We start from the raw sequence: 11,612 nt of genomic DNA, 5'->3' as shown, positions 1-11,612 counted from the left end.
TATGTAAGCTTGCGCCGTTAGAGGGGTGTGGCCCTGAGTTACTTATTTTAGCATTAATTCTCCTATATTCATAGGTTGACCTGTTTGTGATAAGGGAATCATCTTATTTTGGTATTTTTAGGTGGTGGAGCTTTGACGCACTCTTTTTTGATGGCTGCTTTAGGGCCCACGGTAGGATCAGTAGTAAGAATTATCCGCTAGTCGAGGTTGTGTCCTTTTTTAATGGAGCTGTCCCTCCATTAAATAGCTCTTAATCATCTCATTAGGGTTCAGGATGTCCGGTAGGGAGGATTAAGGGGGAACTTAGATTCGTTTCACAGGTAACCAGCTATCACCCAGCTCGGTTGGCTTTTCACCTCTACTGACAAGTCATCCCACTCTTTTGCAACAGAGACGGGTTCGCTCTCTTTAACTGCTTGAAAGTAGCTCGCTTGGGTTTCGGGGGGGCAAACTTTAGTTCACTTTGCTTGGTTGTTCTCGCTAAACCATGATGCAAAAGGTACAAGGGTTGATCTTTGCTGTCTGTCGCTTTGATTGTTTCACTGCTATTTCATCTTTCCCTTACGGTACTGGGGTCTCTATCGCGTCTAAGTGTCTTTTCTATCGCCTATACTAAGACTGTAAAATGCTTTAGTTTAATTAGTTTAGTAAATTCTTTAGTTTTGGTGTACTATTTGTGTGGTTGAGCTAGAGGGGGGGCTTCAAGACGATCCGGTCTAGTAGATATCTTTCAGGTGTAAGCTGAGTGCTTTGGTGTTATAGCTACGTCTTGATATTCTAAGTACACCTTCCGGTACACTTACCTTGTTACGACTTACCTCATCTTCAGCGTATTTATGGTATTAGTTATGTGGGATGTGGCTTTTGAGGAGGGTGACGGGCGGTATGTACGTGCCCCAGGGCCGGCTTAAAGTAGGCTCTATTGTCCCACTTTACTGCTAAATCTGCCTTCCAGAAGTGGTTTCACGCTTCTTTCCGTGTGCCCTATGAATGGGGAATGTAGCCCATTTCTTCCACTCCATAGGCTATACCTTGACCTGTCTTATTAGCGGGGTGCTATTGTGTCCACTGTTGTGCTCTCATTCGAGGTGGGCTGGCCACGGCGGTATGTAGGCTGTGTTGGCAAGGGGTGGTTGGGTTAATCGGGGATTATCGATTGTAGAACAGGCTCCTCTAGGTGGGTTTGGGGCACCGCCAAGTCCTTAGAGTTTTAAGCGTTTGTGCTCGTAGTTCTCTGGCGGATACTTCGGTAAAGTAAGTATCAAGATTTAGGGCCAGGCATAGTGGGGTATCTAATCCCAGTTTGGGCCCTGGCTTTCGTGGGTTTAAATCAGTCGTTAGTTCCTAAGATCATCTTAATGGTGTGTTTAGGTGCATCTTGGGCTTATGACAGCTCAGTTGCATTTTGATCTTAGTTAGCTAGGATAGGCATTTTACCACTCTTTACGCCGTGTCAATAGGACGGTTGATTTGGGTTTCTTGTATGACCGCGGTGGCTGGCACAAGATTTACCAACCCTTGAAGTTAGGCTGTTGCTATAACTAAGTCAAGTTTGCACTCATTGCTTAATGTTAATTACTGCTGAATACCCGTGGGGGCGTGGCTTAGTCATACCGGACATTATGTGCAACGGGTTGCTGATTTCACGTGAGGAGTACGATTAATAAATCCGTCTGATACGAACTGCATGAGATATGTGGTGGAGAGTTGTTGTTGGAGCATGTCCTGTGAGCATTCATTAAAATGGGGTCTTGTTATGCGCTTGAGTGGAGTTGTATTGGGTGTTGTGGGGTATGGTCCTAGAACATTCATGCCGGGTGGTTTGGTAGGAGTGTGTTTAAGGGTTTAATGGCCGTGTACATGTATGGGTTTAGCACCTGCTTATAAGATAGTCCGTATATAATGTATATTACTGGTACTATAGTATGTATGTATATGGGGTATATAAATTTATGCACGAATATGCATAACCAAATACCCCCGCCTCGGGGGGGGAGGGGGGGGGGGGGTTAAGCATAATGGCATAGATGGGGTAGAATTATTGGGGGCTTGCGGTTAGTTCCTGTAGTTGAGAACAATGGCGGCTTTTCGAGCCGCAGGCCTCGGGTAGTGTCCGGGCAGGAATAATGACTTATTTTATGTTTTTTTTAGGGATTTGCTTTGCGGTGGGTGTTTTGGGTGTGGCGTCGAATCCTTCGCCGTATTATGGGGTTGTTGGTTTGGTGTTAGCGTCTGTGGCGGGGTGCGGGTGGTTGCTGGGCCTTGGGGTTTCGTTCGTGGCTTTAGTGCTGTTTATGGTGTATTTGGGGGGTATGCTGGTGGTGTTTGTTTATTCAGTAGCTTTAGCAGCGGAGCCTTTCCCTGGGGCTTGGGGGGATTGACGGGTGATTGGATGTGCAGTAGCGTTTGTGGCAATTGTTTTTGGGGGGTTGGTGTTTGGGGGGTTTATGGGGGCTTGGAAGTTCGGGGTTTCTACTGTGAATAATGTTGGGGTGTTTGTTGTTCGGTCGGATTTTAGTGGAGTTTCCATGTTTTATTCACATGGGGCAGGGATGTTTTTAGTGGCGGGTTGGGGGCTGTTGTTGACTTTGTTTGTTGTATTGGAGCTTGTGCGGGGGTTGTCGCGGGGTGCTATTCGGGCGGTTTAGGGGTTAGGGTCAGAGAATAGTTTATTGAAAATGCCAGCTTTGGGAGCTGGAGATAAAGGTTTGAGTCCTTTTTTTCTGAGTTTGGGGTACTCTAAGAAGTGGTAAGTCTTCAATCTTTGGTTTACAAGACCAATGTTTTTATAAACTATTAGAGTATTTAGCAGTTGAGTATTTTGTTTTCTAGGGCGCTTGCGGCGGGGAGGAGAAATAGGAGGATAGTGAAGTAGGCGATTGAAGCGAGTTGGCCGATGATGATGAATGGGTGTTCGACGGGTTGGCTTCCTACTCATGTTAGGACGAGGAGGTCGGCGACTAGTACTCAGAATAGGAGCTGGGAGAGTGGTCGGAATGTTATTGCTCGTTGTTTTGATTTGTGCAGGAATGGGATTAGGAATAGGATCAGTACGGAGGCGGCCAGTGCTAATACGCCTCCTAGTTTATTTGGGATTGAACGTAGGATGGCGTAGGCGAATAGGAAGTATCATTCTGGCTTGATGTGTGGTGGGGTTACTAGCGGGTTTGCTGGGGTGAAGTTTTCTGGGTCTCCCAGGAGGTTAACCGCTCATGCTTCTTTCTTATGAGACGTTAGTAAACCAATTACATAGCCTTGTCAAGACTAAATCACAGGTAAAAATCCTGTACATCTCATGTGGCCAACCACTCCCAACTAGGATTCCAAGACGCCTCATCACCCATCATAGAAGAACTCGTTGAATTCCACGACCACGCCCTAATCGTTGCCCTAGCTATCTGCAGCCTAGTTCTCTACCTTTTAGCCCACATACTAACAGAAAAACTCTCGTCCAATGCTGTAGACGCCCAAGAAGTAGAGCTGATCTGGACAATCCTACCTGCTATCGTCCTGGTACTCCTCGCCCTCCCATCCCTACAAATCCTCTACATAATGGACGAAATCGACGAACCAGACCTCACCCTAAAAGCCATCGGCCACCAATGATACTGAAGCTACGAATACACAGACTTCAAAGACCTATCATTCGACTCCTACATAGTGCCCACCCCAGACTTACCCAACGGCCACTTCCAACTGCTAGAAGTTGACCACCGCGTAGTTATCCCAATAGAATCCCCCATCCGCGTGATCATTACTGCAGGAGACGTACTCCACTCCTGAGCAGTCCCAACGCTCGGAGTTAAAACAGACGCAATCCCAGGCCGACTAAACCAAACTTCATTCATTACCACCCGGCCTGGGATTTTTTACGGACAATGCTCAGAAATTTGCGGGGCTAATCACAGCTACATACCCATTGTAGTAGAATCAACCCCACTCCCACATTTCGAGGCCTGATCGTCCCTTCTATCATCATCCTAATCATTAAGAAGCTATGCAACAGCACTAGCCTTTTAAGCTAGCCAAAGAGGGACTTCCCCCTCCTTAATGATATGCCACAGCTTAACCCCGCACCATGATTTTCAATCATAATTATAACCTGATTAACCCTAGCACTCCTCATCCAACCAAAACTACTAGCCTTCACCACAACCAACCCCCCATCAAATAAGACCTCCCTCACTACCAAACCCACACCATGATCCTGACCATGAACCTAAGCTTCTTTGACCAATTTTCCAGCCCCAATCTATTCGGCATCCCCTTAATCCTACTATCCCTACTCTTCCCAGCCCTACTATTCCCGTCCCCAAACAACCGATGAATCAACAACCGCCTTTCTACTATCCAAACATGACTCCTTCACCTAATCACAAAACAACTAATAGTCCCACTCAACAAAAATGGCCACAAATGAGCCATAATATTTACATCCCTAATAATCATACTTCTTACAATCAACCTTCTAGGCCTCCTTCCATATACATTCACCCCAACCACCCAACTATCTATGAACATAGCCCTAGCCTTCCCACTATGGCTCGCCACACTACTAACAGGCCTACGAAACCAACCATCAGCCTCTTTAGCCCACCTATTACCCGAAGGTACCCCTACACCCCTAATCCCCGCACTAATCCTGATCGAAACAACCAGCCTACTAATCCGCCCCCTAGCCCTCGGAGTCCGCCTTACAGCCAACCTTACAGCAGGACACTTACTCATCCAACTCATCTCTACAGCCTCCATTGCATTAATACCCACCCTTCCTGCAGTATCCATCCTAACAATAATCATCCTACTACTCCTAACCATCCTAGAAGTAGCAGTAGCCATAATCCAGGCCTACGTCTTCGTGCTCCTTCTAAGCCTATACTTACAAGAAAACATCTAATGGCACACCAAGCACACTCATACCACATAGTTGACCCAAGCCCTTGACCAATCTTCGGGGCAGCTGCCGCCCTACTCACAACCTCAGGATTAATCATGTGATTCCACTACAACTCATCCATACTACTAACCCTAGGCCTCATCTCAATACTCCTAGTAATACTCCAATGATGACGAGACATTGTACGAGAAAGCACCTTCCAAGGCCATCACACTCCCACAGTCCAAAAAGGCCTACGATACGGCATAATCCTTTTCATCACATCCGAAGCATTCTTCTTCTTAGGGTTCTTCTGAGCGTTCTTCCACTCGAGCCTGGCCCCAACCCCAGAACTAGGAGGCCAACGACCCCCAACAGGAATTAAACCACTCAACCCGATAGAAGTCCCCCTACTAAACACAGCCATCCTACTAGCCTCAGGCGTTACCGTAACGTGAGCCCATCACAGCATCACAGAAGGAAACCGAAAACACGCCATCCACGCCCTAACCCTAACGATCCTCCTGGGATTCTACTTCACAGCCCTACAAGCAATAGAATACCACGAAGCCCCATTCTCAATCGCCGATAGCGTCTACGGATCTACCTTCTTCGTTGCCACTGGATTCCACGGACTCCACGTAATCATCGGATCCTCCTTCCTGACCGTCTGCCTCTTCCGACTGATCAAGTTCCACTTTACATCAGACCACCACTTCGGATTCGAGGCAGCAGCCTGATACTGACACTTCGTAGACATCATCTGACTATTCCTCTACATAACCATCTACTGATGAGGATCTTGCTCTTCTAGTATATTAATTACAATTGACTTCCAATCTCTAGAATCTGGTATAAACCCAGAGGAGAGCAATGAACGCACTCATGTTCATATTCGCCCTATCATCAATCCTAAGCGCCGCCCTAACCGCATTAAACTTCTGACTCGCCCAAATAAACCCCGACTCAGAGAAACTCTCACCGTACGAATGTGGCTTCGACCCACTTGGATCTGCTCGATTACCATTCTCAGTCCGATTCTTCCTCAGTAGCCATCCTGTTCGTCCTATTCGACCTAGAAATCGCCCTCCTACTCCCCCTGCCATGAGCCGTCCAACTCCAATCCCCCCTAATGACCCTCACCTGAACTGTAGTGATCCTCCTTCTCCTAACACTCGGACTGGCCTACGAGTGAATTCAAGGGGGCCTAGAATGAGCAGAATAACAGAAAGTTAGTCTAACCAAAAAGATAGCTGGTTTCGACCCAGCAGATTACAGCCAACCCTGTAACTTTCTTATGTCGCCCCTACATTTAAGCTTCTACTCAGCCTTCATTTTCAGCGGACTAGGACTAGCCTTCCACCGAACCTACCTAGTATCCGCCCTACTATGCCTTGAAAGCATAATATTATCGATATTCGTAGGCCTATCAATATGATCCATCGAAAACCAAGTCTCCTCATTCACCATGGTACCAATTCTCATGCTAACCTTCTCAGCGTGTGAGGCGGGCACAGGCCTGGCCATCCTAGTAGCCTCCACCCGCACACATGGCTCCGACCATCTACACAACCTAAACCTCCTGCAATGCTAAAAATCATCCTACCCACAATCATACTTCTTCCAACAGCCCTGCTGTCTCCACCAAAATTTCTATGGACTAACACCACCTTATACAGCCTCCTAATCGCTGCCCTAAGCCTACAGTGATTAATCCCAACCTACTACCCCTACAAATTTTTATCCAACTGAACAGGAATTGACCAAATCTCATCCCCCCTCCTAGTACTATCCTGCTGACTACTCCCACTCATAATCATAGCAAGCCAAAACCACCTGCAACAAGAACCCCTACAACGCAAACGAATCTTTATCTCAACCTTAGTCGCAGTCCAGCCATTCATCCTACTAGCCTTTTCCACCACAGAACTAGCACTATTTTACATCTCATTTGAAGCAACCCTCATTCCCACCCTAATCTTAATCACCCGATGGGGGAACCAACCAGAACGCCTAAGCGCTGGCATCTACCTGCTATTCTACACGCCAGTAAGCTCTCTACCCCTGCTAATCACAATCATACACCTATACGTGAAAATTGGCACCCTGCACCTGCCAACCCTACAAGTAACCCACCCAACCCTATCCACCTCATGGACAGGAATACTATCAGGTCTAGCACTGCTCATAGCATTCATAGTAAAAGCCCCACTATACGGCCTACACCTCTGACTGCCAAAAGCCCACGTAGAAGCACCCATCGCAGGCTCAATACTCCTCGCCGCCCTACTACTAAAGCTAGGAGGATACGGAATTATACGAGTCACTCTATTTATGGGCCCACTGTCCAACCTCCTGCACTACCCCTTCCTAACCCTGGCCCTATGAGGCGCCCTAATGACTAGCTCAATCTGCCTACGACAGACAGACCTAAAATCACTAATCGCTTATTCATCCGTTAGCCACATAGGCCTAGTTATCGCCACAGGAATAATCCAAACCCACTGATCATTCTCAGGGGCAATGATCCTAATAATTTCCCATGGACTAACTTCCTCCATACTATTCTGCCTAGCCAACACAAACTATGAACGTACGCACAGCCGAATTCTACTACTCACACGAGGCCTACAACCTCTCCTACCACTCATAGCTACCTGATGATTGCTGGCCAATCTAACAAACATAGCCTTACCCCCAACAACAAACCTCATAGCAGAGCTAACCATTATAATCACCTTATTCAACTGATCTGCCTTCACGATCATCCTAACAGGAATCGCAACCCTACTAACCGCCTCCTACACCTTATTCATACTACTAATGACCCAACGAGGCTCAATCCCCTCCCACATCACATCTATGCAAAACTCAACCACGCGAGAACACCTGCTCATAACACTCCACATTATCCCAATATTCCTCCTAATCCTCAAACCCGAACTGATCTCCGGAATCCCCTCATGCAAGTATAGTTTAAACCAAACATTAGACTGTGATTCTAAGAATAGAAGTTCAAACCTTCTTACCTGCCGAGGGGAGGGTTTAACCAACAAGAGCTGCTAACTCTTACATCTGAGCCTAAAACCTCAGCCCCCTTACTTTTAAAGGATAACAGCAATCCACTGGTCTTAGGAACCACCCATCTTGGTGCAAATCCAAGTAAAAATAGTGAACCCCACACTACTAATCAACTCCCTCACACTACTCACGCTGACAATCCTCCTAACCCCAATCATCCTGCCATTTCTATTTAAAAACTTTAAAAACACCCCACAAGCCACCACCCGCGCTGTTAAAACCGCATTCCTAATTAGCCTAGCCCCTACAACCGCATTCATCTACTCGGGAGTAGAATCTGTCACCTGCCACTGGGAGTGAAAATTCATTATAAACTTTAAAATCCCCCTGAGCCTAAAAATAGACCAATACTCAATAACATTTCTTCCAATCGCCCTATTTGTAACATGATCAATCCTACAATTCGCCATATGATACATGGCCTCAGAGCCATACGTAACAAAATTTTTCACCTACCTACTGACATTCCTAGTCGCCATACTCCTCCTAACAACCGCAAACAACATATTCCTCCTATTCGTAGGCTGGGAAGGAGTACGAATCATGTCCTTCCTTCTCATCGGCTGATGACAAGGCCCAGCAGATGCCAACACCGCCGCCCTACGAGCCGTAATCTACAACCGAATCGGAGACATCGGACTGATCCTGAGCATAGCATGACTAGCTTCAACATTCAACACCTGAGAGATCCAACAAGCCGTACACCCCCACCAAACCCCAATCCTCCCCCTCATAGGATTAATCCTCGCAGCCGCAGGAAAATCCGCCCAATTTGGACTCCACCCATGACTGCCCGCAGCAATAGAAGGCCCCACCCCAGTATCAGCCCTACTGCACTCCAGTACCATAGTAGTAGCCGGAATCTTCCTGCTCATCCGCATGCACCCCCTGCTAGCCACCAACCAGACAGCCCTAACTGCCTGCCTATGCCTAGGTGCTCTATCAACCCTATTCGCTGCCACATGCGCCCTAACCCAAAATGACATCAAAAAAATCATTGCTTTCTCAACATCCAGCCAACTAGGACTAATAATAGTCACTATCGGACTAAACCTCCCACAACTAGCCTTCCTACACATCTCAACCCATGCCTTCTTTAAAGCCATACTATTCCTATGCTCAGGGTCTATCATCCACAACCTAAACGGAGAACAAGATATCCGAAAGATAGGAGGCCTACAGAAAATACTCCCAGTCACTACTTCCTGCCTAACCATCGGAAACCTGGCGCTGATAGGAACCCCATTCCTAGCCGGATTCTACTCAAAAGACCTCATCATCGAAAGCTTAAACACATCATACCTAAATACTTGAGCCCTACTCCTAACCCTTATAGCCACAGCATTCACCGCAACCTACAGCATCCGCATAACCATCCTAGTCCAAGCTGGACAAACCCGAATCCCCCCAGTAGTATCAATAAACGAAAACAACCCACTAATCACCGCCCCCCTAACCCGACTCGCCCTAGGCAGCATTACAGCAGGAATAATCATTACCTCTTTCATCACACCAACCAAAACCCCCCCAATAACCATACCCCTTATCACCAAAACCGCTGCCATCCTCATAACAATCCTAGGAATCATCCTAGGCCCCTCATGTACAGGGCCACACCCCTCTAACGGCGCAAGCTTACATAGAAACATTATTAACAGACCTAGACAGATACAAAAACCCCTACAAGACCACGTATTAACTAACCCTGTTAACCCGACTCAGGAGCGCCTATAAGAGCGATTAAAATCTGTGAAAGGAACTCGGCAAATTAATAAGGCCCGACTGTTTACCAAAAACATAGCCTTCAGCAAATTAAACAAGTATTGAAGGTGATGCCTGCCCGGTGACTTAGGTTTAACGGCCGCGGTATCCTAACCGTGCAAAGGTAGCGCAATCAATTGTCCCATAAATCGAGACTTGTATGAATGGCTAAACGAGGTCTTAACTGTCTCTCACAGATAATCAGTGAAATTGATCTCCCCGTGCAAAAGCGGGGATGTGAACATAAGACGAGAAGACCCTGTGGAACTTAAAAATCAACGACCACCGCGAATCCTCAATCAACCCCACTGGGGCCACTACCATCGCAGAGCCTGGTCGATATTTTTCGGTTGGGGCGACCTTGGAGGAGAACAAATCCTCCAAAAACAAGACCATACCTCTTTACCTAGAGCTACCCCTCAAAGTGCTAACAGTGACCAGACCCAATATAATTGATTAATGGACCAAGCTACCCCAGGGATAACAGCGCAATCCCCCTCAAGAGCCCATATCGACAGGGGGGTTTACGACCTCGATGTTGGATCAGGACATCCTAATGGTGCAGCCGCTATTAAGGGTTCGTTTGTTCAACGATTAACAGTCCTACGTGATCTGAGTTCAGACCGGAGCAATCCAGGTCGGTTTCTATCTATGACACACTCTCCCCAGTACGAAAGGACCGGGAAAGTGGGGCCAATACCACAAGCACGCCCCCCCCCTCCAAGCAGTGAAACCAACTAAACCGTGAAGAGGGCCTTCCCCCACCACTTTCAATCCTAGAAAAGGACCAGCTAGAGTGGCAGAGCCCGGCAAGTGCAGAAGGCTTAAGCCCTTTCCCCAGAGGTTCAAATCCTCTCCCTAGCTTCACCCATGATTCAAATAACAACACTAAGCTGCCTCGTTATATCCCTCCTATACATCATCCCAATCCTGATTGCCGTAGCCTTCCTAACCCTAGTAGAACGGAAAATCCTAAGCTACATACAATCCCGCAAAGGCCCTAACGTTGTCGGGCCTTTTGGCCTACTTCAACCATTTGCGGACGGACTGAAACTATTTACCAAAGAGCCCATCCGACCCTCTACCTCTTCCCCACTTCTATTCATTCTGATACCAATACTAGCCCTTGTCCTAGCCCTCACCACTTGAGCACCACTACCACTCCCATTTCCCCTAGCAGATCTAAACCTCGGAGTTCTCTTCCTAATAGCCATGTCAAGCCTAGCCGTCTACTCAGTCCTATGATCAGGCTGAGCCTCGAACTCAAAATACGCACTAATCGGAGCCCTACGGGCAGTAGCACAGACCATTTCATACGAAGTGACACTGGCCATAATCCTGCTATCAATAATCATACTAAGCGGAAGCTACACACTCAGCTCCTTTGCCGTCGCACAGGAGCCTCTATACTTCATTTTCTCCTCATGACCCCTAGCAATAATATGATACGTATCCACCCTAGCAGAGACAAACCGAGCTCCTTTTGACCTCACAGAGGGCGAATCTGAGCTAGTCTCAGGGTTTAACGTTGAATACGCCGCAGGACCCTTTGCCTTATTCTTCCTAGCTGAATATGCGAACATTATGCTAATAAATACACTTACAGCCATCATATTCCTAAACCCAAGCGCCCTAGGGCCACCCACAGAACTATTCCCCGTCATCCTAGCCACAAAAGTCCTCCTACTATCTTCTGGTTTCTTATGGGTCCGAGCTTCATACCCACGATTCCGATATGACCAACTAATGCACCTACTATGAAAAAACTTCCTACCCCTCACACTAGCTCTGTGCCTCTGACACATCAGCATACCTATCTGCTATGCAGGCCTACCTCCTTACATAAGGAAATGTGCCTGAACTACAAAGGGTCACTATGATAAAGTGAACATAG

This window comes from Anser brachyrhynchus, assembly GCF_964034855.1.
Source record: "Anser brachyrhynchus genome assembly, contig: SCAFFOLD_39, whole genome shotgun sequence".
Lineage (NCBI taxonomy): Eukaryota > Metazoa > Chordata > Aves > Anseriformes > Anatidae > Anser > Anser brachyrhynchus.
The sequence above is the reverse complement of the archived record's forward strand: the minus strand, read 5'-3'. Positions refer to the sequence as shown.